Source organism: Maniola hyperantus, chromosome 1 (genome assembly GCF_902806685.2).
Source record: "Maniola hyperantus chromosome 1, iAphHyp1.2, whole genome shotgun sequence".
Lineage (NCBI taxonomy): Eukaryota > Metazoa > Arthropoda > Insecta > Lepidoptera > Nymphalidae > Maniola > Maniola hyperantus.
This window is the reverse complement of record NC_048536.1, coordinates 3,222,726-3,249,791: the sequence shown is the minus strand read 5'-3', so window position 1 is coordinate 3,249,791 and position 27,066 is coordinate 3,222,726. Positions and strand designations below refer to the sequence as shown.

At 38.2% G+C, this 27,066-nt stretch overlaps 1 protein-coding gene across 2 annotated transcripts in view; it reads left to right on the top strand.

The window, feature by feature from the left end:
* The window catches only part of LOC117996993 (pseudouridylate synthase RPUSD2-like), a 471,791-nt gene that overhangs the window by 23,251 nt on the left and 421,474 nt on the right, over positions 1-27,066 (top strand). The window lies entirely within an intron of this gene.

The following is a 27,066-nucleotide window of genomic DNA, read 5'->3' as shown; positions in this document are numbered from 1 at the left end:
GGACTCCTACGATTAATCATTCAATCAATTCCCGTCAGTTGTTATCAAGGAAACGATTCAATAATACACGATGGACGCAGTGTTTCCCCATCCAATACCGATAAACGCTTTCATTAGTTAGAGCAAGGCCAAGAGATATTCCTTAGGGATGTGTGCCATATTGAAAAATCAATAAGTACAAAACTGTTATGGACTTCGATTATTTATTATTTACTATCCAGAAACATTAAAAGGCTGATCATCATCATAATCATCATTATCATCAACCGATAAACGTCCACTGGTGGACATAGGTCTCTTGTAGGGACTTCCACATGCCACGGTCTTGCGCCGCCCGCCTGGAACCAGCGGCTCCCTGCGACTCGTCTGATGTCGTCCGTCAACTTAGTGGGAGGTCTTCCAACACTGCGTCATCCGATGCGAGGTCGCCATTCCAGCACCTTGGGACCCCAACGTCTATCGGTTTTATGAACTATATGTGCTCTGCCCAATGCCCATTGCCACTTTCGCTACGCAACCCGTTGAGCTATGTCGGTTACTCTAGTTTGATCACGTAGAAAAGGCTCAGCAATCTGTGTAATCCACCAGGCAACCTTTGATGAGAAGAGATACAAGTGTTTTTATGATATTGTTTTTATCTACACTTCAAGGAAATACATATCAAAAATTATTTAGAGATACAAGTGTGTTGGATAGTTAACCGCAATACACATACTTAATATTTTTTTATTATATTTTCCTGACCTAGTATTTTTTCTTGTTCCTCAATAGGCTCACGAAGTGCCTATTGATTACCTACATAACATCCGCAACGTTTCCATCAAAGAATTTCCCTCAGGGAATTCGCTTAGCCTTCGTTCCGTCTAATGATAACGTTTATCTGGCATTGAATTGGCACGCGAGTTCTCTATGCGCGTTATTGGCCGAATCGCCTCGTTGATAAGAAGTGGCATTGATTGCTGGTTAGCTGAAATCCATTGAGATTTACCGTGTGATTATTTCACCCCCTTAGGGGTTGAATTTTCAAAAGTCCTTAGCGGATGCCTACGTCATAATAGTCTGCATGCCAAATTTCAGCTCGAACCGTCCAGTAGTTTGAGCTGTGCGTTGATAGATCAGTTAGTCAGTCAGTCAATCAGTCACCTTTTCCTTTTATATATTTAGATAACATGCATGGAACTGCCTGAATCATCAAATAACATCAAACATATTTGATGATTCTGAGCATGAACTTCAGTAATGACAGCCACAAGTTTCGAAGGCCCATTATGTACTAGAATTCTAGATAATATTCCTTCTCTACCCTCAATCAATATGCCGTTACCGTCCTCCACCGGTCGGAATATGAATTTACATAATATATTATGCGTTATCAACATCAAATTACTCTATTACTAGGTGCTCGACGACTCGACGTGCTTACGAAATGTAGAGTAGAAGTTCTACAAAGCATTTTTAGCCTCAGTAGCTCAACGGTTAAGGAGCGGACTGAATACCAAAAGGTTGGCGGTTCAAACCCCACTAATTGCACTATTGAATACCACTCCTAGCGCAGTGTTTACGCTTACTTAGTTGGAGGGGAAAGGAAAATACCTATCAGTCATGATTAACTTGGCTAAGATTCTTCTCAAAAAGACAAAAACTTGCTGACCCAGAGGCTCCGGCTTCTCTAGAGTGGAATTTTCGAAAATCGGCAAGGAGATGGAATTTCCAAAAATCCTGAAACAGTGCTGTTTAATTTTTGATCGAAAGCCAACTACCAGTTTTCATAGATATAATGATTTTAAGCTTATTTCGTGGTTTAACAACATATTTTAATGTAGATAACGGGTACATACCACGATTAATTTGGCTAATTTAAATAACTTAAAAAATCAAACTTTTAACCCCTATTTAACTCCCCTAAAATGTGGAATTTCTAAAAATCTGTACTTAGTGAGTGTCTACATCGACAAGATGATGTTATAAATAACTTCGCAAGCAAGTCATCATATTATTTAATGTTCAGCAATGTATATCGATGACACACTTCCCGCTTTGAGACGATTATGATAAACTGCTTGCGCTTCACGCTGGCGTGGATTGATCGTTTTGACCCTTAAACTACCAATGGCGGCTCAACCTACTTGAATCCCGAGCTCATTCGCTGCGGCTCATCATCTCTCAAGCTTTGTCATAAACGTGATGACGTATTAGAAAAAGAGAGTTGCGTTGTAAAGATTAATTTTCGTCAAATTTTGTCCTGCTCTAACTCTTAACTGACAAAAAAGATCGCTATTGGTGATTACAAAAAAGAATAACAGTACATTACACACACACACACACACACACATGCATATGCACACGCACACACACTCCTACTTAATATTGTTATTCTAATAGCAAATAGCTAAAATCTAAATTTGATCTGAGGGAAGGCTGCGGTGCCCGTAACACAGGTTTTCCTAGAACGGATGCCAAAGCACTCTATCAGGTTTCAACATTTATTGACCTTTCTGTGCACTATATTTAAGGGGTTTTTTACAGTGCAACATTTTTATTGGTTGAATAAATATATTTCACTTAACTCATCCTCTTCTTGTACCATGTTCTAAGCAACGAATAAATTAATTATTATAAATTAATTAGGCAACAATATGCGACTATGCAGCATGCTACAAATGGAAACACTAATTAGGGTCTTAGTAACATGCAGTGGCATATTATACCCCGAGACAGCAACGTGCTGTTAGAACTGGAATAATTATTACGGTACGTCAGCCTTATTGTAATATAATAAGTCTTATTGTTTTGAAGTTATACCATATGCAGCCCTGTGGCATGCTATAATGTCGCACTATGTTGCTCTGGCTAAATGAAGCTTTATGTTTACAAATGTACTTCCTATGCGGCTGAATCGGCTATTGGGGAATGATGTCGAGGTCGAGTCGATCCCTTGTCGGTCTTCGTTTTGACCGTTCGGTTCAGTGTATATTTGTTGGGTGCTTAACTCGAAGATATTTGCCAAGACTGTACATTGGTTTGCGCAAATTGATTTCGTTCCGTGACAGTGTCATTAAGTCTTTGTTTTAAAGTTGCAAGGGCACAGCTTCTGCTGTTAAACATTTAATAAAAACTCATAGGTCTTTCTTTGAAACAGATGTTTTTCCTTTAAGATTTTAATGAGACTGGGAATGGGAGTGCAAAATACATAGTGCAGGTACATATTATGTGCGTGAAACCCATCTACAGTATCGCTGCATTTTAATAGCTTACCTCACATTAGCTCTGTTGTAATAGGAATTCATAAGTTTGGTGGTTTTCGTAGCTACTTATCTTTTGCTATGTATGTTCGCATATCGCTGGTAGAAAGAAATATATTCGCAAAAATTAGTACACCCAAGCGTTATGTTTCGATCCTTAGATCGTCCAAGGTTCCGATTTATAAGATAAAGTTATATTTATGTATCGGCTATTTCGAATTATTTGCAAGTCAATACCTACTGATATTTTTTTACTCTGATATTCTGGTCATAACTGATATTTTTGTAATTCTTTTTCAATTATACCTATTTTGCTTCATTTCTTATGTCACCTTTGTTGACTAAATTAGCTGTAGACAAAATTTGTCCCACACAGAAAATTACGGTACTTTACAATAACTACTTTCCAATAACCTTTGGCGGTATATCAGGAAATACGTTTTCACAGGAATAAAAGAGCGTCGGAAATTCAATCCTTCAAAGGGCAAAGGCTGATCTACGCTCGGGGAGCTGTTATAAATAATATTAGAAAGCTCGCCGCCAGTACGAAATAAACCATGAAATTTCATAGATCGTTGCACTGCAAGGGAAACATGCATGGGTTTGCAGTATTTATATGTTTTCAAAAGCGGTGGTAGCCTAGGTGATTGTCGTCACCGACAAGAAAACATTCCGATCGACACAGGTGCAAATATATCGGTGTTAGCACCCAGAAAAGGGCAAACACCAGAGCCATTGAATTTTCATCTCTACGTCGCCAACAATACAGTCAACCCAACTTATGGAGAGAAGACAATGGACATAACCATAAAAGATATAACCTTAATCTTCGCCGACCATTCAAGTGGAAATTCATCGTTTGCAAAAGTTAGCAAACCAATCATTGGGGCAGATTTTCTTGATTATGATCAGCTTGATTGTCGGTATCAAGAATCGAAAGCTCATCGACTGTGGCTTCGTAAATCCAGAGTTCGATCACGAACACACATCTCTGTCTGGTAGGAGTCTTCAGCCGTGGCTAGTTACCACCCTACCGGCAAAGCCGTGCCGCCAAGCGATTTAGCGTTTATCAAAGGGGCACGGGTTTATTTAAAACTGCCATACCCCATTCAGGTTAGCCCGCTTCCACCTTAGACTGCATCGTCACTTATCACCAGGTGAGATTGTAGTCACCTCCACGCTGGCAAAGTACAGATTAACACACTTCATACCATATAGACTAGTCCAGAACCGGACCGGTCGGTTGGTCTACGCCTAAAGTCTTAACCGATTTTAAATATAACAAACAAATTTTCATTTCTTGAGCCACCTGACCAAGAAAGTCATCATCATCATCATCATCAGCCTGTGGACGTCCACTGTTGGACATAGGCCTTCCCTAAAGAGCGCCACCACACCCGGTCCTCAGCCTTTCTCATCCAGCCACTTCCCGCCAGCCTCTTTATATCGTCGGTCCATCTTGCTGGAGGGCGTCCCACACTACGCTTGCTTAAACGCGGTCTCCACTCAAGGACTTTCCGGCTCCAACGGCCATCGCCTCTACGACAGGCATGACCTGCCCACTGCCACTTCAGCTTGCTAATAGTTTGGGCTATGTCAGTGACCTTGGTTCTCCTGCGGATCTCCTAATTTCTGATCTTGTCCCTCAAGGAAACTCCTAACATAGCCCTTTCCATAGCTCGCTGAGCGACTTTGAATTTGTGGACAAGGCCGTTTGTTAGTGACCAAGAAAGTATTTCTCAAAAAATAAGAAGTTTTCAAATAAGTTTTATAGGTACGTGGTTACATTCATAAACTAATTTGCTTTAGACGTAATTTACAAAGCGTACTATGCGATATTACCTTACTTTATTAAGCGTATACCTGTGTATACCTAAGGCTATAGGTATGATATGTTTCGTAGTGAAGTAATTTGATTGTAGGCGACGACTAGATTTAATAACGCACGGGAAAAAGACCTCTATGTCCTGGGAGTAAGAATAAAATTAATTCAAAGCGTATGCAGCATCTAACATGACGTCTAAATGCAGGCAAATTGAATTGAGGAAGGGACAGTACCTAATATCCGCTTGGGTGCTTTATTAGGTAATCTGGCTTTCGTTACTCTGTAGGGACTATTTTTATCCACTGGAATATTCTTACCCTTGTATCCATGTAGAGTCCGCGACAGGTTGAGATAGCAATTGGGGTAAGTAAGAGGTGGGGAGACGCCCCTCACACCCGCACGTCACCAGCGCTCACCCGCATCGGGTTAGCGCGGGGGCTGTGCGGGCGTTCCCACCCCGAGATGCCGAAACTCATGCACTAAATTCTCTCTTACACGATTCGGAAGTCCGTACAATGTCGGTACATATTTCCTTGCTTCCTTGTGTGTAAAGGTTAATAAGTTTAGTTGTTTATGTGACAGGATGTAAGCCGCCTTCCCAGTGCGACACTGAGGAAAATCTCTTTATGGCGTGAATTGCGGCTGAATAAACATATTGCATTCTCTTAGAGAATAGGTACTTCTAGTTCTCAAATGCATAGCATTGCTTGACGCGCTACGCATTCAGGACAAGAAAGCGAGTTAATAAGAACCTGTTAAAAACATGTTAAATACGAACACAGACATTGTATTTCCTGGGTACAAAATATTAAGGTATCTACGAAATTCTCTCTCGTACGTATATATATATATACAAGGACTTTGAAGGGAATCTCTGTAAGCCCGGAGTTGCGGCGAAATAAACATTTTGCAATCTTCACAAGCTGGTATGTGAATGCATAGCTCTACTTCTTCATAAAGAGCCTTTCAATAAGGATGCCCCATTTTAAATAGCTCAAGGCAGTCAGTTATGTGGCGATTTTGCAGTAAATGGCAGGATTTTTAAAAGAAATAATATTAAGTCACTATAGTTTCATGGCAGGGTAGCACAAATAAAATTAGATTTTTATAACTTCTCAAGTGCAACGCAACCACAAAGGAAAAGAAATGGAATGACTACTATTAGAGCTGTTTGTTGAAAATATTATCTATCAATGGCATTGGTGTTTAACTTGGCATTGAGTGGTGTGTAGCTTTTCACGGCCCATCTGTTTAACCGATTTTGATGAAATTTGGTATAGAGATAGCTTGCATCCTCGATCCCGGAAAATTAAAGAGTTCCCACAGGATTTTTAGAAACCTAAATCCACGCGGACGAAGTCGCGGCATCATCTAGTCTTCAATGAAAAAATACAAAAGAAATTAGTACGGACTTGGAAACGGACGTCTTAGCCATCACGGTTCTCTACAAATAAGAGTAATAAAAAGGGTTAGTTAAATTATCAAATAGTTTACCATAAAAATGGGTTTAATTACGAACTGTTTCCCACAGGAAGCTTGTAATATATACCGCCCTGTGGCAAGTTAACCGGAATTCTAATTATGTGTACATTGTTCCTTAAACATGCTATTTCGTATTTCGCAGTTTTTCAGCCTCGGCCGCTTACCCGCTTAGGTATAGAGAGAGAGCCAGCGCGTGCCAGACCTTCGTCATTTTATAAAAGCTGTAAGTTTCTCTGCGTTTTGTCCCCAGCACAGGGAGTAACAATCAGCGACTATGAAGTTTCGATCGTGGTGGCTTTGGGAGATAACAGGTGTAAAAAAAATACGTCAAAGTATAAAGTCTAATTTCTTTATATTATTTTAGAAATCACATCATGCCAGACCCTTAGTATGGTAGCAATCCCCTGCCAGACACCCTTATAGTTTAGCAAAATGTTAAAGTTTAAGGGTATCTGGAGTGGGTTGCTAAGATACTAAGTGTCTGGAAATGCATGGCGTGTTATCTAATATTATTCTGAAGAAATTATATAAAAATATATTATACGTAAGGTTTTTCACACTTTTATTACCTGTTATCTCCCATAGCCACCATTATCCAAAATTCATAGTCGCTGATAGTTTCTTACTGTGTTAAGAACAATACATAGGTAAACTTTCAGCTTTTATAAATAACGAAGGTCTGGCACGCGCTGGCTCTTAGTCCATTAGTTTAATGTAGTCGGTGCATTTTTCAAGTGCAGTTTTCCAGTGCTCTTTTTAACTTTTACGACTTTGGGCTGCAAACTTTAAAATGTATTGCTAGTTTAATAAATGACGAGGCTAAAAGTCAAAACACTGGCGCATTCTTAAATATTGTAGTTTACTGTATATAGGGCAAAATTTATATGTTTTTAGATAACTAATCTACTACCTACTGAAAACTGCCTAGGTACAGTTTATACTTTAGTCGATTTTAGTTTGTTCCGTGTTCCATAAGTTGTCACCTACCTAGTTTTTATGCGCGTGCTATGTATGCCCAATTGTTTCGTTGTGGACATACATTTTAATATAAGTATTAATTTCTCATTGGACTGCTTAGGTTTAAATGTTTTATATATGTACTAACTATTTATGTAATTGTAACTGTTTGTCTCTATAAAATAAATAAATTAAATGAAAAAATTAAACATCCGAGATTGGACTGGGGAGCCAACGTAGCAAAATTCTTTGTTTTTCGAAAGATAGGAAATTATATGAAGAGATGACGGACAACCTCCAATAGTGGAGAGGCACGAGAAGAAAAAGAGGCATCTAAACTAATTAGGTACAAAATTCTTCTTATAACTTCTAATATATTAAGCTACATGTGCTTCTGACTGTAGATATAATTAACTTGATTTCGTTCATTTGTATCTACCATTGATAGCGTATAGGTGTTAGGGTATGATAGATTTGGAGAAAGTCTTACACGATTTTTAAAATACAAGTGGTAGTTTGGGATTGAAGATATTTGCAGAGTTTTGGGTGGCCCTTTTATGAGTTTAAATGGGTACTTATTCAAAATAGAAATCCACGAAAAAAAGAAGAAAATTGAGAACCTCCTCCTATTTTGATAAAAATATTTCTATTTCAAAAATTACCTTATTATAGGTTAAGACACTGATCGGTTCAGAAAACAGATTCTAATGAGAAAAGCCGTTAAGAACCTGAAGAGTATTATTATTATTTATCGATTGTGGGATTTACTTTTACATGCATCAAATATAAAAGTAATGATAAACCAATAAAGTAACAGATGATTTAAAATTACAGGTAATACGAGTCTTCGAGTTTGTAAAAGCGTTCCCAAAATAACCAATATTAGTTTAAACTCAACACATTTTCCGATAACAAGACCTGAAGTCTTGAAAGTCTAGGCTCATCATTTATTTCTTCTTTGGTTACCGAAGCGAAGTCGATACAGAAATCGCTGAAAACCGATATTACCTTTCTGAAAATCCTATCCATTTTCTCAAATAGGCTTTAGGATTAAGGACATAAATAACACGGCGTACCTCGAACGTTGTTTTGGAAAGCCTTTTAATGTTGCCCCATAGGAGTAAATCTTTGTTATTAATGTGCTTGAAGGGGTACAGTTTATACTTGTTTTAATATTACCTACATGGAAAGGTATGGACAGTTAGCGCTACTGCCCTGGCTTCACTCTGGTGGCATTTCGATGTATATATGTATGTATATTCTTTATTGCACCACAAAACACAAATGGCAGGCTACAAAAAGAAATCTTAAAAAGTAGGTACTATAAAAGGCAATCTTATCGCTTAATAGTTTGAGCTGTGCGTCTATAAATCAGTCTCAGTCAGCTTTTCCTTTTATATGTGTAGATTCAAAGACAGCCTTTTTGTATATAACAATCTCCACCATAGCAATTTAGAAAGAAAAGTTTCAGACAAATATTTACATGATATTTCAAAATACTTAATTATATTTTTTTTCTTGAGTAGGATTATAATCAGGCCCATACCACGTCACAGTTCTTTTGGTAACCCAACTAGCCGTGGAATGTCCTACCGTCATTGGCATAGCAACAAAAGAGCTGTCAGTCTATGAAACCCAGTATAACCCATCAGCGGGTATTTCTGGCTTTCAATTAGCTTTTAGCAGTCTAGTGTTAAATTACTTTGCTCCGGAAGAAATCTGTGTCATGCATGTTTCACGGATTTAGATTTCTGGTAGAGTTTATAAATACTGACATATTTTTAATTACTTTTGCCATGCTACTTCCCTGGTGCAGTGGAAAGCGATTTTGTTTTATTAATGGGAAATTTCATGTCTGGTTCCCTGAAATTCGGTAGGGGCAGTTTATGAATTATGTAATCACTCCCCATATTTTACAGTTTTTATAATGTTTTACCGACACTTCAAGGAAATTTCTAAATAATTTTAAATACATATCAAAAATTGTAGGCAGGATTCGAACCCGCGTCTCCTGGGATCGCGCTCGACGATCTGACCTACGGTTCGCTTGCTGCCAGTGAAGAAATTCACTACCCATAATATTAATGCGGAAGTGTTTGTTGGTTTGTCCTTCAATCATGCAGCAACGAAGCAACGGATCGACGTAATTTTTAGATAGAAATAGTTCACACGGGATTATAAAACCTGAATCCATGCAGACTAAGTCATGGGTATTAGTTTTTAGTTAGTAATTTCCAAATTGTCTTTGGTCTCATTTGGCGGGATTTAGTATCGGGATGTCGCATAAAAACCTAACTGCAATCCGTGAGGACGAAGTCGCGGGCATCATCTAGTATTGTACATTTTTACATCGATGCACTTGTCACACTAATGTTTTAAAGGTGAAAGTTTGTATGTTTGTATGTATGTGTGTGTGTGTGTGTTTGTACGTGTGCGTGTGCGTGAAATTGGACGGAATGGACGGTGTGTGAATGGACGGATCTGGCTGAAATTTGAAATGGAGTTAGATTATAGGGTGGATTAGCACATATGCTACTTTTTATCCCGGAAAACTAAAGAGTTCGTGCGGGATTTTTAAAAACCTTTATCCATACGAACAAAGTCGCGGACATTAGCTAGTAATAAATAACGATTCGATAGCATAGGGAATAGAATTTAATCTCGTTTGTTTGCGGGTTCATTATGAATAATGTTATGATTCGATGTTATTAATTTTGGGTACCTAACTGATTAAAACTGGGTGCAATTAAAATAAATATTTCATAGAGTCATGTCGTGTATATTTTATGCGATAGTACATCGGTAATAAATAACGCTTCGATAGCGTAGGGAATAGAATTTTATCTCATTTGTATGCATGTTCATCTAAATATATAAAAGGAATAGGTGACTGACTGACTGACTGTCTGACTGACTGACTTGACTTATCAACGCACAGCTCAAACTACTGGACAGATCGGGCTGAAATTTGGCATGCTGATATCTATTATGGCGTAGGCATCCGCTAAGAAAGGATTTTTGAAAATTCAACCCCTAACGGGGTGAAATAGGGGCTTAAAATTTGTGTAGCCCACGCGGATGAAGTCGCGAGCATAAGCTAGTTTTCTCTAAATATAAAATGAATCGCTGAATGTGTTGCTGATCGCAAATCTCGAGAACAGCTGAACCGATTTCGTTAATTTTTTTTATAATATTCCTTGAAGTACGAGGATGGTTCTTACGGAGTGAAAAATTTAAAAAATTGCCTGAAAAAGAATCGAATGCTACGCGGTACGAAGTTCGCCAGGGCAGCTAGTTATGAATAATGTTATGATTCGATGTTATTCATTTTGGGTACCTTGATTAAAACTGGGTGCAATTAAAATAAATACCTACCTACTTCATTTAGGCAGGTATATTTTATGCGATAGTAGATCGGTAATAAATAACGCTTCGGTAGCGTGGGCATAGATTTTGTTAATCCGATTGCTGTTATTGGTGGCAATGGCGAATTTTTGTACATCTTCGTAATTAATTAGCTGGCGAATTACTTAAGTTAGGAAAATTAAATGGCGTGGTGCGTTCTATGCATATAAAAAAACTTTTACTGACTGACTGACTGATCTATCAACACCATAAACATATCGCGTTAGGATTTTATATTTACCCAAATAGAATTGGCGGTTTATTCACACGAGCGATGGCGAAAATATGATAAATGTACATACAATCGGATATGTAGAGCAAACGAATCGTAAAATTTTACTAGCTGCATTGTGACACAATAAATGTCGCCAAATTCAATTTCGGTGTTAATTCCCTATGTTGTTTTGACGACCAATGTTATATAGTACCTATTAGCTTATACCCGCAACTTAGTTGGCGTGGATTTCACAAATTTCAAACCACTATTTTACCCCCTTAGGGGTTGAATTTTCATGCATCCTGGCTTGGCAGGATGGCTTGACATGATGATGATGATGATGAATATACTTCCTATCATTATTCTTCTTAGCTACCCGAAAAGCGCAAAATAAATAATAATATGAAATGTACGCAAAATATGATTTTTCATTCATTTACAGACACTCGTATAAAAGCAGTGAATCGGGTTCAATATTAAGTATAACTAACTCACATATGTATTTAATATTTTTATAGCATTATAGTGCTTATGCTTATCACAATAAAGCATACGGTATACCGTACAGTTTGGGCGTGTGTACAAAACATAATTTTTCCATTTATTTGGCACATTCGTGCTTATGGGTAGTTGAAAATTCGTATTTTTACGAGCGACGCGGCTCGACGCCTCTGAGTTTTATATGACCTTAAATGGTAACGAATGTGCTGAGGGACCTACTGTATATCTATATAGGTATATAAATGGAAAAGCAGACTGACTGGCTGACTGACTGATCTATCAAGTATCAACGTACAGCTCAAACTACTTGACGGATGGAGCTGAAATTTGGCATCAAGTAAGAAAGGATTTCTGAAAATTCAATCCATAAGGGGGTAAAATGGGGGTTTAAAATTTGTGTAGTCCATGCGGACAAAGTCGCGGGGATAAGCTAGTTTTTTATGAGTAGAGTCCAAATTTTTCTTAGAGCTCTTTGTAGGTACATGATTTCTAAGTATAAGTCTTTCTACAGTATTCTCAGTGATTTTAAAAGGACGAGGAGCTGTTAGCCGAGCTCTGAGTCCTTTAAAACGAAACGCGGTCGTTAATTGCTATTTAAGCCGAGACTTGTAGGTATATTTCTTACCTGCTTTTCTCTCATTTGCGAGGAAACAATAAACAAATGACTTCAACAGTTTCATTGCAGGTTGCACAGCTAGACAACGATTTATGAAAACTATAACTACCTAACTAATAATATTTTTTTTTTTAAATCCCGTGGGAACTCTTTGATTTTCCGGGATAAAAAGTAGCCTATGTCCTTCCCCCGGATGTAAGCTAACTCAACTCGTAAGTACCAAATTTCATCAATCGGTTAAAATGTTAGGCCATAAAACGCTAGCAGACAGACAGACACACACTTTAACATTTATAATATTAGTATGGATTAGTATAGATATTTATTTTTGGAATCGTCCATTTCCAAAACCATCTAAAAATAACGATATATTTGTGAAACGCTATTTCAATATACAGTTAGATTTTATTTTCACTAGAAAATGGTCCAGTATCTGAGTCAACGATCCTTTGTTCACAATTTTCGGCAAACCACTTAAATTTTAATTAAATTTTCAACATCACTCCTCGGATTACTGCGAACCATGAACGAGTACAACTTAAAGTAATACTTTTAGTTTCCAATTTACATTTCATTCCACGCTTCTATTTAACGGAGTCTACCCTGCGTATTATAAACTTTTCTAATATTTCATGTCAATAAACAGTCGTCCTATTCTCTAAACGACCTCTAACAACCTTGATTTCAACGCTGACGCAGGGAATGAATGAAACATGATTTACGTTGCCTCCAGTGTATAATTAAGTACCTACCGTTTCAGAAAACAAGAAGGTAAGCGCGATACATTTAATTAAGATAATAAGAGAAATAATAATTAACTTTATAAGATTTCTTACGTTCATACTGACAAGTATAACTAGAGTAGGAATTATCAATAGAATTAGGAACCCCTTGCCAGACGCCCTTAAAGTTTTAAAGTTGAAGGGTGTCTGGCAGGGGATTGCTACGAGTGCCTGGCAATGCATGACGTGATTTCTAATGCTATCGTGAAGAAAATATAAAAAAATTAGACTTTGTACTTTGATGTAAGATTTTATACACCTTTATTACCTGTTAACTCCAAAAGCCACCATGAACCAAACTTCATAGTCGCTGATCGTTCCTCCCAGTGTTGGGGACAATACGCAGAGAAACTTTCAGCTTTTAAACGAATGTCTGACACGCGTTGGCCCTCTCTCTCTCTCTATAACGTTGAGTTATCTATATCGAGCTTTGTTCACTCAATATAATTATGTTTCCAATCGATGGTTTCCATGGCGAACTCAACGACGAACACAGGGTTCTAGAGAATAGCAAAACGTAATCTGTTTTTCTAAGTTGTCACCTTTTGTTCCTAAGTTTGACTAATATTCATTGGGCACCGATTTATCTTTGAGTTAGAAACTAGTATTAGAATTTAGTACTCTACAATTTCCCATACTGGCACAGGTATTTATTTTCGGTATCATAGATACATTTCACGGTAGAAGTAAATTAATACCCATAGAAAGACTAATTCTTCTACTAAAAACTACTAAAAATCTTCTTAGAAAAGAAGCTATCTAAGACTACACAAATTTCAAACCCCTATTTCACCCCTTTATTGGTTGTATTTTCAAAAATCCTTGCCTATCGGACGTCTACGTCATAATAGCTATTTACATGCCAAATTTCAGCTCGATCCGTCCAATGGTTTGAGCTGTGCGTTGATAGATCAGTCAGTCAGTCAGTCAGTTAGTCAGTCACCTTTTCCTCATATATAGGTATATATATAAGACTTCTAGCACGCAGTTTTGTTTACGCAAACCTCATTCCAAAAGTTCATTTACTCAAAACGTTGAAGTATATTACTTTCTGTAGCAACTTCATAAGACTTGTTGCTATACTGCACCCAGTGAAGGAGTGTAGCCATTATTTTTCCAGTTTCCCCCATTTCCCGGAGCTTTATTTATTTCGCGATCGCACTCGGCTGGGACGAGAAATCGCTAAAATTGCTTTATCTAGGGTTCGTCGCCTTTCAAGTACACCTACATTGTTATCAGGCACCAAGGCTTTATTTCGTTCTACTCGACTTTGCAATCTTTTAAAGTAAGGCTTAAGCGCTTTACGTTAAACTTTTCCCGACCACAGATGATGGGTTATGAAGATTTTAGTACTCTATCTCTGTTTTTTTGTAAGTTCATCTATCCCCTCTCACTTGTAACTCTCGAACTCTTACGCCGAGTTTCTTGCTGGTTCTCGGTAGGAACGGCATTCCGAACCAGTGGTAAATTAAAACTACCTGACAATTCATAAGCGCTTGTAAAAAGTTTACTTGAATAAGACATATTCTATTCTATTCTATTCAGAGCAACACAGTGCATGCAAAATGGCACAAGACTGCATGCTTCAATAATTTAAAATGTAACAAGAATCGTACTATATCCGTTCGTAACTCTACACTAGGTACGATCTTGTCTTAGATGTCTCGGCACAAAATAGACTGCCGCATGCTGTTATGTCGCAAAGTTAATGTTCTAGCATGCGACATTGTTGCTCCAGCATAAAACAGCCTTCAGAGTATGGTACGGTATCGTTCACTTGGGCTAATTGTTCCGCAAATGGCAGTCCCAATATTGACGATTGATTTTTTTATTGTGAGATAGACTTGCGCTTGAATAATCATGCTAGCAAAAGTAACGATGAGGTGTAGGTTGGAGTGCGCTTTCCTAGAAGATGCATATTCACTCTTGCTTTGAAGGTTACATACGGTATTTGGCAGGGCTTTTTTGCAATTTTTGTACCCATTTTGATTCTTTATTTTTTGTTTCAGGTAAATATGCAATGATGGTTGTTTCAAATCTTCAGAACCTGTTATCAATCAGCGAAAAATTGAGATTTCAGTACGATTGATTGGGAATTTGAATTGAAATCAGAATCGCTTTGAGGAATAAGTAAGTTTATATTCCTACTGTTCAGAGTGTAACGCTTTGTAATGCCGTGGTAGCAGCCGGTGTTTTATGCTAAATAGAAATAAAATTAAGTCGGCCAAATATAATTATAAATTCAAATCAACTTGCATTAAAAAATAATCATAACAAGCCATAAAGTCTGTATTTGCTCGCTTCTTAAGCGCTTGGAATTTTACTGTTTACATTTTGACCACATTTCAACTTTTTATTTTTATACTCATTATTACTTATGCTACGATTTGTTCTATTACTGGTTTGGAAAATAGATTCTACTAAGAAGAGCCAGCGAGAAACTGCATAGTTACTTTTTCAAAACAAAAAAAATTTAAATAAGTTATCTCCCAAAGCCATCATAATCCTAACTTCATAGTCGCGTATCGTTCCTCCCTGTGTTAAGGACAATACGCAGAGAAACTTTCAGCTTTTTTAAAATAACGAAGGTCTGGCACGCGCTGGTCTTAGTCCATTTGTATTGTAGTTCCTTGAGCACCGATCTTATTTTTAGTTGAATTAAACCTAATTGTACCTACTGAACATTATTTTTACGACTAAAGACAGTAATATATTTCATATTTTTCGGAATGTCCAATGTTTTTATCGGACTTAAAACATACGGTGGGGTCGCACGCGACATTTAAAATTTACAACATGTTTATCGTCGACCCGACGACGAGAGGGTTAGATTAGATTTGGACATTTCCATTCCAAGATATACCTCATTTACATTGTTTTATTGCAACATTTAATGAAAAAAAAAAGGTTTTTATTTAATACGAGTATTTTTCGATTTCACATCGATAGTCATCCATAGGTGATCAAAACGAAAAGGTCCGTTTCTATTTCATGAACCTTTATAGTATATTTAAAATACGGGCTTATGTTTTAACTAGCTTCTGCCCGCGGCTTCGCCCGCGTGGCCTACAGGAAACAAATGGCATTTTTTTTCCAGAAACAAACATTATAACATCAGGACGCGAACTCTGAACAGCACCGAATAACACATATATCCTTCAACCCCCATTTCACCCCTTTAGGGGGGGAGGGGGGGTTTTCTCATAGTAGTTTCTTAGCTGACACCTAACCTCAAGAAAAACCTACTTTCTAAATTTAGTTCATTATAATATCAATAATTAAAACTTTCCCATACAAACTTTCATCCCTTATTTTACCACCCTTATGGGCGAATTTTCCAAAAATCCTGAAACACGTATTTCTTCATTTGTGACCGAAAACCCAAATACCAATTTTCATGCAAATAACTTGAAAAATGATCGACTTTCATACAAACTTCCATCCCCCATTTAGCCCACTTAGGGGTGGAATTTCGAAAAATCCTTTCTTAGTGGATACCTACTCTTTACAAAAAACAGACCCTCCAAATTTCATGTCTTTAGGACCAGCGGTTTAGGCTGTGCGTTGATATATATGTCAGTCAGTCAGTCAGTCAGGACTTTGAATTTTATATATATAGATTGTAGGTAACTTACTCATCATCATTATCATGATCAACCCATGACCGGCTCACTACAGAGCACGAGTCTCCTCTCAGAGAAGGGTTATGGTCACAGTCTATTATTATTTACGCTGATGGTCAAGTGCGGATTGCCAGGCTTCATACATCTTTGAGAACATTATGGAGAACTCTCAGGCATACAGGTCTCCTCACGATGTTTTCCTTCACGGTTAAAACAAATGATAAATAATTACATAAAAACGTACATAACTCATAAAAGTTAAAAAAGTCACGTAAAAGTTAAAGGTGTGCGCCCGGGATCGAACCCCCGACCTCCGATTAAGAGGCGGATGGCTTAACCACAGCTACTTACTAAATTCAAAATTCAAACTATTTATTTAGAATAGGTAACATGTTACGCTTACTGATGGTTACTTACGCTTATCTAAATATATAAAAGGAAAAGGTGACTGACTGACTGACTGACTGAATGACTGACTGACTGACTGACTGATCTATCAACGCACAGCTCAAACTACTGGACGGATCGGGCTGAAATTTGGCATGCAGATAGCTATTAGGACGTAGGCATCCGCTAAGAAAGGATTTTTGAAAATTCAACCCCTAAGGGGGTGAAATAGGGGTTTGAAATTTATGTAGTCCACGCGGACGACGTCGCGAGCATAAGCTAGTCTAAATATATAAAAGGAAAAGGTGACTGACTGACTGATCTATCAACGCACAGCTCAAACTACTGGACGGATTGGGCTGAAATTTGGCATGCAGATAGCTATTATGACATAGGCATCCGCTAAGAAAGGATTTTTGAAAATTCAATCCCTAAGGGGGTGAAATAGGGGTTTGAAATTTGTGTAGTCCACGCGGACGAAGTCGCGAGCATAAGCTAGTCTTCTATATATATAAAAGGGAAAGGTGACTGACTGACTGACTGACTGACTGACTGACTGACGACTGACTGACTGACTGACTGACTGACTGATCTATCAATGCACAGCTTAAACTACTGGACGGATCGGGCTGAAATTTGGCATGCAGATAGCTATTATGACGTAGGCATCCGCTAAGAAAGGATTTTTAAAAATTCAACTCCTAAGGGGGTGAAATTGGGTTTTGAAATTTTGTAGTCCACGCGGACGAAGTCGCGAGCATAAGCTAGTGGATTATAAAATTGTTAATTTGTAAGATGATACAGTGGTGATAATTAATTACGTACTTAAAACTAAAGCTACGAGGGTTCAAAACACTCCCAAATCTGAGAAGAGCCCACAACAAACTCAGCCTGGTATTCTTTTTATTATCACCTCTTTACAAAATCACTTAAACCTATTATAACTATAAATTACAAATCTGTTAAGAAACTCATTCCCAAACTTTCTTATCATTTAAATAATCCTTTACATTGTAATAGGATTTTCCAACGTAAAACTAATTATCTACTAATTGGACCAAAAATAAGTACCTAACTGAAATATGTAAAATACAGAATATAAATGAAATGTAATTAAAACAATATAGGTTAGTTCCTACCTATTCGTTTATTTGATTACATTAATTCTAGATAGCAGGTGTAGATAACCTTTGGTATGCTACCGTTTTTGGAACAATATTTCATAGTGTAATTTCGCTTATGGCCCCAAATGTATGGCATTATAGATGACACACTGTGTTTAGTACACGATCGTACCTGTTAGACGACTGCTAGTCACGGAAACAGCAAAAATTTTCTATTTCCTAAACCTATTACATACTGTTTTCGATTCTGTTACATTAGGTATGCTATTTTAAAGCCTTATTGATCACTAGCTTATGCTCACTACTTCGTCCGCGTTGACTTCACAAATTTCGAACCCCTATTTTACCCCCTTAGTGTTAAATTTTCAAAAACCCTTTCTTAGCGGATGCCTACGTCATAATAGCTATCTGCTTGCTAAATTTCAGCCCGATCCGTCCAGTAGTTTGAGCTGTGCGTTGATAGATCAGTCAGTCAGTCGACTGACTGACCGACAGTCACCTTTTCCTTTTATATATTTAGACTAGCTGATGCCCGCGTGTATTTAGATTTTCAAAAATCCCGTGGGGATCTTTGATGTTCCGGGATAAAAAGAAGCCTATGCCAGTATCCAAGTCTTCAACTATATCCATGCAAAAAATCAGGTCAATCCGTTGCTCCGTTGCGGCGTGATTGAAGGACAAACCAATAAACCATCAAATAAATACACTTTCGCATTTATAATAATATGGGTTATTATTAGATGTGTTTCAAGCCGATCTCCTATATTTCGAGGAATTTCTTTAAAATATACATAGGTATGAACATTCCCCACTACGTGGGGACTACGAAGTCCCCCACTAGATGGACGGACGACATCAGACGAGTCGCAGGGAGCCGCTAGATTCAGGCGGCGCAAGAACATAGCGTGTGGAAGTCCCTACAAGAGACCTCTACGTCCAGCAGTAGACGTCTATCGGTTGATGATGATGATGAATGTTCACCTCTTGGAAGGTCTTCCAACGCTGCGTTTACAGGTGCAAGGTCGCCAGCACCTTCTATTCCAGCACCTTGGGACTCCAACGCCTATCGGTTTGTCGATCTATGTATTGCCACTTGAGCTTCGCAACCCGTTGAGCTATGCCGGTTACTCTGGCCTTCCTACGAATCTCCTTATTTCTGTTCCGATCACGTAGAGAAACTACATTTATTTTACTTTTAACATTTTATGGTCTACTCGTTACATAATATTTAATTTTAAAGCCTTTAACTTTTATAAGGGTTGAAATTTGTAAGTTTCGTCGTAAATGGCTAATTTTCAGATTCAGAGCTCTAACTTAGGTCATAACATAAGCCTTGTTTCATAATAGGCAGCCATTAGTGACTATCGCTGCCTATACCTACATATAAGTAATCTAAATATATAAAAGGAAAAGGTGACTGCCTGACTGACTGACTGATCTATCAACGCACAGCTCAAACTACTGGACGCAGATAGCTATTATAACGTAGGCATCCGCTAAGAAAGGATTTTTGAAAATTCAACCCCTAAGGGGGTGAAATAGGGGTTTGAAATTTGTGTAGTCCACGCGGACGAAGTCGCGAGCATAAGCTAGTTTTTAGATAAATGTTTAGGTGCCTATAAAAAAAAAAAATCATTTCAAAAAGAATAAATGCAATGTCGAATTACATAAATGAAAAGTGTGCTATACCTACTTGTCCATAAATTTAGAAAATCAAAACAGCAACTTATAAAACCAACCAACTGTTAAAAAAGCAACTTAACCAACTGTTAAAAAAGTCTTGCGGCCGGTACCTATTCTGTTTTAAATTAGTACATGAAAGAAGAGAAACCGCCAACGGAGCACGATAACGGTATGTGTGCTTAGTACATGCTTTTTAAATCACACAAACGTTGATAGAATTCGAGTTTCTCTAATCTGTGGTCGAAACACTGCAGTGTTACAGTAAAAAGGGACTTAACTGCCTTTTTCGGGAACCTGAAACCCTACCTGAAAGTAAAAAGAAAACCTTTTAAGATCACTTCTTTGTCTGTTTGCCTGACTATCTGTCTGGCGTGTCTGTCAAGAAACTTATACGATATTTCCCGTTGACCTAGAATCATGAAATTTGGTAGGTAGGTAGGACTTATAGCACACGTAAGGGAAAAATCCGAAAACAGTGAATTTGTGATTACATCACAAAAAAAATGTGTTCATGAACTAATAATTAGTATGTATTTTCAATTCTCAAAGTAAGATACCTATACCAAGTGGGGTATAGTATGAAAGGACTTTACCTGCACATTTTAAAACAGATTTTTATTCATAATTGTTTTTGATCTATCGTGCAACACGTCGAAAAAATACGACTGTAGTATGGAACCTTCGGTGCGCAAGTCTGACTCGCACTTGGCGTCTGTGTATCAACAGTTAGCTCCCCAAGCGGTAACGGGCAAAATTCAAATCGGTGTTATTGAATTTTCGACTCTAAATCAAGAACCTTCAAGTTCATTTTACTGTGTTACGTTACTGTGTTTCGATCTCGAATTCTATCAACGTTGGGTGAGATGTAAAATCTCATACTAAGCACACTTGGGGCAACCTTTTCCTTTTCGACCAACTTTATTACAGAGAAGTTCGCCAGCGATAAAACTTCGGCCCCCTGAAAATACGAGTTATGAAGTTTATGGACAGCCTTTGATTTGATTGAGCCGTGCGGGGATTATTATTTCGTAGAATATAGATCAGGTGATAGCCTAGTAGTTAGGACGCCCGCCTTCTAATCGGAGGTCGGGGGTTCGATCCCGGGCACTCACCTCTAACTTTTCGGAGTTATGTGCGTTTTAATTAATTAAATATCATTTGCTTTAACGGTGAAGGAAAACATCGCGAAGAAACCTACATGCCTGAGAGTTCTCCATAATGTTCTCAAAGATGTGTAAAGTCTACCAATCCGCACATGGCCAGCGTGGTAGACTATGGCCAAAAACCCTTCTCACTCTGAGGGGAGACCCGCGCTCTGTAGTGAGCCGCTGATGGGTTGATCATGATGATGTTGATAGCCTAGTGGTTACGTCGGCCTCCTATTCGAGGGATTCAGGGTTTAATCCCGGGCCTCTAACTTTTCGAAGTTATGTGGGTTTTAAGCAATTAAATATCATTTGCTTTAAGGGTGAGGAAACCTGCATGCCTGAGAGTGATAGTGGTCTCAAAGGTGTGTAAAGTCTGATAAGCCGCATTGGACCATGGAGGTAAGAGGGTAAAATAGAGGTTTGAAATTTTTGTAGTTCACGCGAAGTCGCGGGCATATGCTACTTACTCATATGGGTATAGCGGACAAAGTCGCGGGCAAAAGCTAGTTATATTTCTAGCTCATTAAATACTATTCAAACCGAGAAGACAATGACTTCTTCAGAGCACTGTCTCTGTCGTTGAAACCGACAAAACGTCATATAGGTATGAGTGACAGGGACAACGCTCTACAAAGCCGAAATGTCATTCTAAAGGCCGATGTAGGTACATTACTTTAGGCCGCGTACTGTAATTAATGTTTGATTAGACGTTTTCGAATTTCGTCGAAAGTTATAAGCAATAGTTTAATTCTAGCGTAAGACCGTCGTAACTCAAAGTAAGAGCTTTATTAAATACGCTCACATCTTGGTTTAAGTAATAAGTAGGTATATGTTCCGTCGACGACATACGGCTCGAGGTTTAATTATGTAACATGTGACTTAAATTAATTTGGAGACTGTTATTAATTTAGACAGGCAAAAATACAGGATGCGTGTTTGATATTGTGTTAGTACATACAGTCATCATCATAATGATCAACCCATCACCGGCTCACTACAGAGTACGGGTCTCCTCTCAGAGTGAGAAGGGTTTTGGCCATAGTCCACCACGCTGGCCGTGTGCGGATTGGTAATTAATAAAAACGCACATAACTCTGAAAAGTTAGAGGTGGTACGTAGTACAGTATGTACATCGGCCTTTAGAATGACATTTCGGCTTTATAGAGCGTTCTATGTCACTCGTACCTATATGATGTTTTGTCGGTCTCAATGACGGGGACAGTGCTCTACAAATCTGCTATCTCCTTCTAAAGGTCTATGTACATTACTTTCGGCCGCGTACTGTACCAATGTTTGATTAGACTTTTGATGACATCATCCTTCTTTTCAGAACGCTCCCAGAAGAAAGGGATGGTACTACTTTTTGAAATGTTGACTTGGTTGGTTTTGGAGATTTATTGTGCTTAGCCGAAGTTTCTAAGCAATTAAATATCATAACAAATTCAAAAGTTAGGGGTGCGTACCAGGCATTGAACCCCGAACCTCTGAAGAAGAACGACGTCTTAATCAATGCTTACATATTCTGAAATCTCCTCACTCTATGTCATTGCGTAAATGACCACTTAGGCAAATGGCTCCATTTGGGACCCACTTAATGTTCGATATTATGTTTACTGCCGTACCTAAAGGCGGCCTTTGACGACACAAAACGACTTGAGATGAAGCAGGTAGAGTCATCATCATCAACAGATAGACGTCCACTGCTGGACATAGGTCTCTTGTGGGGACTTCCACACGCCACGGTCTTGCGCGTAGGTAGAGTGTTGTTAATTAAAATTGCGCATAATCCATACTAATATTATAAATGCGAAAGTAAGTCTGTCTGTCTGTCTGTCTGCTAGCTTTTCACGGCTCAACCGTTCAACCGATTTTGATGAAATTTGGTACAGAGTTAGCTTATATCCCGGGGAAGGACATAGGCTACTTTTTATCCCGGAAAATTAAAGAGTTCCCATGGGATTTTTAAAAACCTAATTCCACGCGGACGAAGTCGAGCATCAGCTAGTATTATAATATTTTGAAAAAAAAAAACTTATTGGAAAGCTCTAATATTTTCGTTAATCACAAAAAATTAAATACATTATATCAATACTAGCTGATATAGACTTCGTACGCGGATATAGATTTTCAAAAATACCACGGGAACTCCTTGATTTTCCGGGTCTTCAACTATATCCATGCAAAAAATCAGGTTGATCTGTTGCTCCATTGAGATGTGATTTTTTTTTAATTTTTTTATTACCAACATAAAGAATGTTTAACAAATCCAATTTAGACAGCAAAAAACCACGAAGGTTTAAAAAATGTGTCATTCCGTCTACTTCTTAATACATAATAATAATAATAGTGTTTCTATAAATAATATAAATTGTTTATAGAAACCCTTATTACATTACATTTCATACAAATATACAAAAATACAAATTTTAAATTAAATCTAGTTAGTTCATTTCTAAATATATAAAGTATTTATCAGGCGAGGGATTATGTATGCACTGGTGCGCTCACCGTATTTTTTTTTGAAGGTGAGATTGAAGGACAAACCAACAAACAAACAAACACACTTTCGCGTCTATAATAAGGGTACTGATTAAAGTTATCTGAGAGTTTCCATAATGTTCTCAAAGGTGTGTAAAGTCTGTATTACGCTCGATCAATAAGAAAACTGAAGCTAAAGTAAGGCCAGCTGTCTCTACAAACCCTGTGTAAAACAACCAAAATTTGCAAACTTCACAGTTTATATCAGTTTTAAAACAACCCAAGTCTTTGAAAATTCATAGGTACCTAATACAGGGTGTAACCAGAACGCTAGCAATAACGACACAACAGGTGAAAGTACTGATGATTAGGTACTGATATGGTACCATAAAAAAAACGCGATTTTTTTAAAAAAAAAGTCCTATTTTGTAAAAGTTTACAAATTAAACATCTGACTGATGCTACAGGTCAACGAACGTTGCGTAAGTAGACCACTCGGAGTCAATGCCGCGTCGTAGACGGGGCATTGACCCGAGTTTTGCCCGCTTTACATTGCGGTCACTAAAACTACAAAATGAGACAAACGGTTATTGGTTTTGGATTGTGTTTAGGTAGTATAACAATAGCGCTAAGTTTTTGCTAGCGTTCTGGTTACACCCTGTATTTCAAGTCGTGAATAAGGCCAACAGAGAGCAAAGCAAGATCTCAAACAAGGTCGAAATGACCCAAACTACTTCAAAATTGTTTTCCAAGATTCGAGCTGCTATCTTACAACATTCGAGCAAGTTGTGAGAAACGTGTTCCAAATACTTTCCATCCCCAAGATAAAGTTTACAACTTGCTAAATAGAACTATAAATTTGTTATATTTCGTTTCTTTTCATTTTTCGTCTGCTCTCTTAATTCTGACTAAAATTTTTAGTTTCACCAAATTATTTAATGACTAGCTGATGCCCGCGACTTCGTACGCGAGTATTTAGATTTTTCGAAATCCCGTTGGAACCGTCTGATTTTCCGGGGTAAAAGTAGGATATGTCTCTCTCCAGGTCTTAAACTATACCCATGCAAAAAATCACTCCGTTGCGACATGATTGAAGGATAAACCAACAAACCAACAAACAAGCACACTTTCGCATTTACAATAATGGGTAGTGATAATAATTATGGGTAGTGATTTGTTGAGTGTTATCATCTGCTAGCGTTACTGATTGCTTCGTAATTGCGTAAGAGTTTGTCCTGATTCCGATTTAGTAAAACAACAAATGAATCAGAGTTACGTGAGTCCAATAAAATTTGCGAAAATAACTGCCTGCCTGTAATCATCGATGTATGTAATACATTAGCGTGAGATGTCAGACTGTATTTTTACTAAACATACGAAAAAGCTGTTAGAAACTCAAGTCAAAGCGTTATTTTATTGAAAACTACTACTAAAAGGTAAACGCGCCCGTTTGAGAAGATCCCACAACAAATTCATTCATACATTCATGTCTCTGCAAATAAACTAATGAATACGTAATTAAACTAAATACCGCACAATTTTTTTGAAAATGATCCATAGAAACAGGTTGTCCCCCTCAGCCCCTCTATTAGTATCTGAAATCAGTCGGCAGACTTAGTTGTGTTTTCTATGATGTTGCCAATCTGTACTGCCACTGGGCCACTGTCCTCAAGTCCCAAGAAAGAGGTGTAATTGTTTGTTGAAATAAGCTCTAGGAAGAAATACTCAGCAGAAGCTATTCACACACACACACACATCATATTATTTTAATACCACATGCATTTACCCAGAAAATAGTCATCTGTGACCCAAATAGCATACAATGGGTGATCGTGAACAAAGACGCTAAGTGAAAACACTCGGTGGCAAATTGGTAGTAATCGATTCCGTGGTAGGCCATTAACAGAGCTGTAATTGCTAGTGCAGGTTTTGTACGCTCGTTGGCAAAAGTCTTTGAGCGGTTCTTGTATAAACATACCAGAAGTGAAGTTAAATATTAATTGCGATGCGCACAGGCTTATCGAGAGTTTTACCTTTTATAATAACCTAACTGCAATATTAACCGTGCGGCTAACCGTAATCTGAAATTTGTACGAGAAAGTAGTTTTTATACGCACTGCGATGCGGCTTCCGGCTGACCGCTCCGGTTGTTCTGAGCGCTGCGGCCCGACTTACGGCCAGCCGGATAGTCCTAGTTTGCACATTCCGGTTCGAGTTGCTGCTCTCCATCCGGCTAACTGCAAGCGCAACCGCATCCTGCGGTCACCCGCACGGCTGGGCGCATTCCGGCTAACCACATAGTGCGTAGGTATCCTAAGTTTCATGAACTGTTCGTTAGTAATCTGTCGCTCTGTCGCGGCGTCACTGACGCCACAGATTATCAACTCGAACCACCTTCAGGCTTTAACTATTCACTTCCCAAACGCTTTTCCACATCACAGTACTTAGTACTTAGCATCACAGTCACATACCTAAGAATCTGTAGCATTTCTTATTCCTCTCGTTGTTTTTTAAACAGCCTCTTACGCTCAATGGCGGTTGAACATTTGCGATAATAGTTAAGATGTCGATCTCTGCAGTGCGCCTCGACACATCTATTATTTAAAACATCTCGAGACTTGAGAGCTTTTGTTGCGAGAGACTTTTGTTTAAGATCTGAAATCTTTGCTTGATGAAACAAAACGTGACTTTTCATAAGGAAATATTCATTGTTGAAAATTATAAGAAAAATATTTGGATGTTGGAAGTAAATTACTGAGACAATGAGGGTAGTATGCTCTAACGTGGTAGGTACAGAGTATTATAGAATAAACAGAATCATTGCACAAATGCCTGATCGAATAATGTATGTCAACAATTTTATCCTTTACCAGCGTATGCTCGCAACTTCGTCCGCGTGGACTACACAAATTTCAAACACCTATTACCCCCCTTAGGGGTTGAATTTTCGAAAATCATTTCTTAGAGGATACCTACGTCATAATAGCTATCTGCATGCTCAATTTCAGCCCGATTCGTCCAGCAGTTTAAGCTGTGCGTTGATAGATCAGTCAGTCAGTCAACATTTCCTTTTATATATTTAGAAAGACTACGTAATAATAATACCTGCTTCTTATACCGCCTGCCAAAAACGTCCTCTTACAAAATAAATATCTGTGCTTGTTTGCTTTGACCTCTTTGTTATTCTATAATTGGTATTGACGATAACAAGAGTGGAAGCTTTTTTTTTTCTAGGAGGAGGAAAAATCCCTAATAGACTTCGGTCTATCGACAGGGTGTGTCCGACTCGCACGGACTAAAAAGACCTCCCCCTCTGCGAGATCAGCACGGAACCGTATTACATTACTTCGGTCTGACCCTCTGGTTGCTCTCTCTCCTTTTTTTCTTGATTTTCTCTGTCTGCCCTTCTCATCATTATAGCCCTTAGCATCTGACGGTATCTGTGCCACTCATCCTCGCTTGACACCATACGGGCTACCAGATTTTGGGCGTTGACACTGTCACTTGCTCCCTGTGCTGCTTCTCTAAGATCCGCGCATGCGGGACACTCACAAATCGCGTGTCTCGGGGTGTGTTCCTCTCCGCAAAAGTAGCAA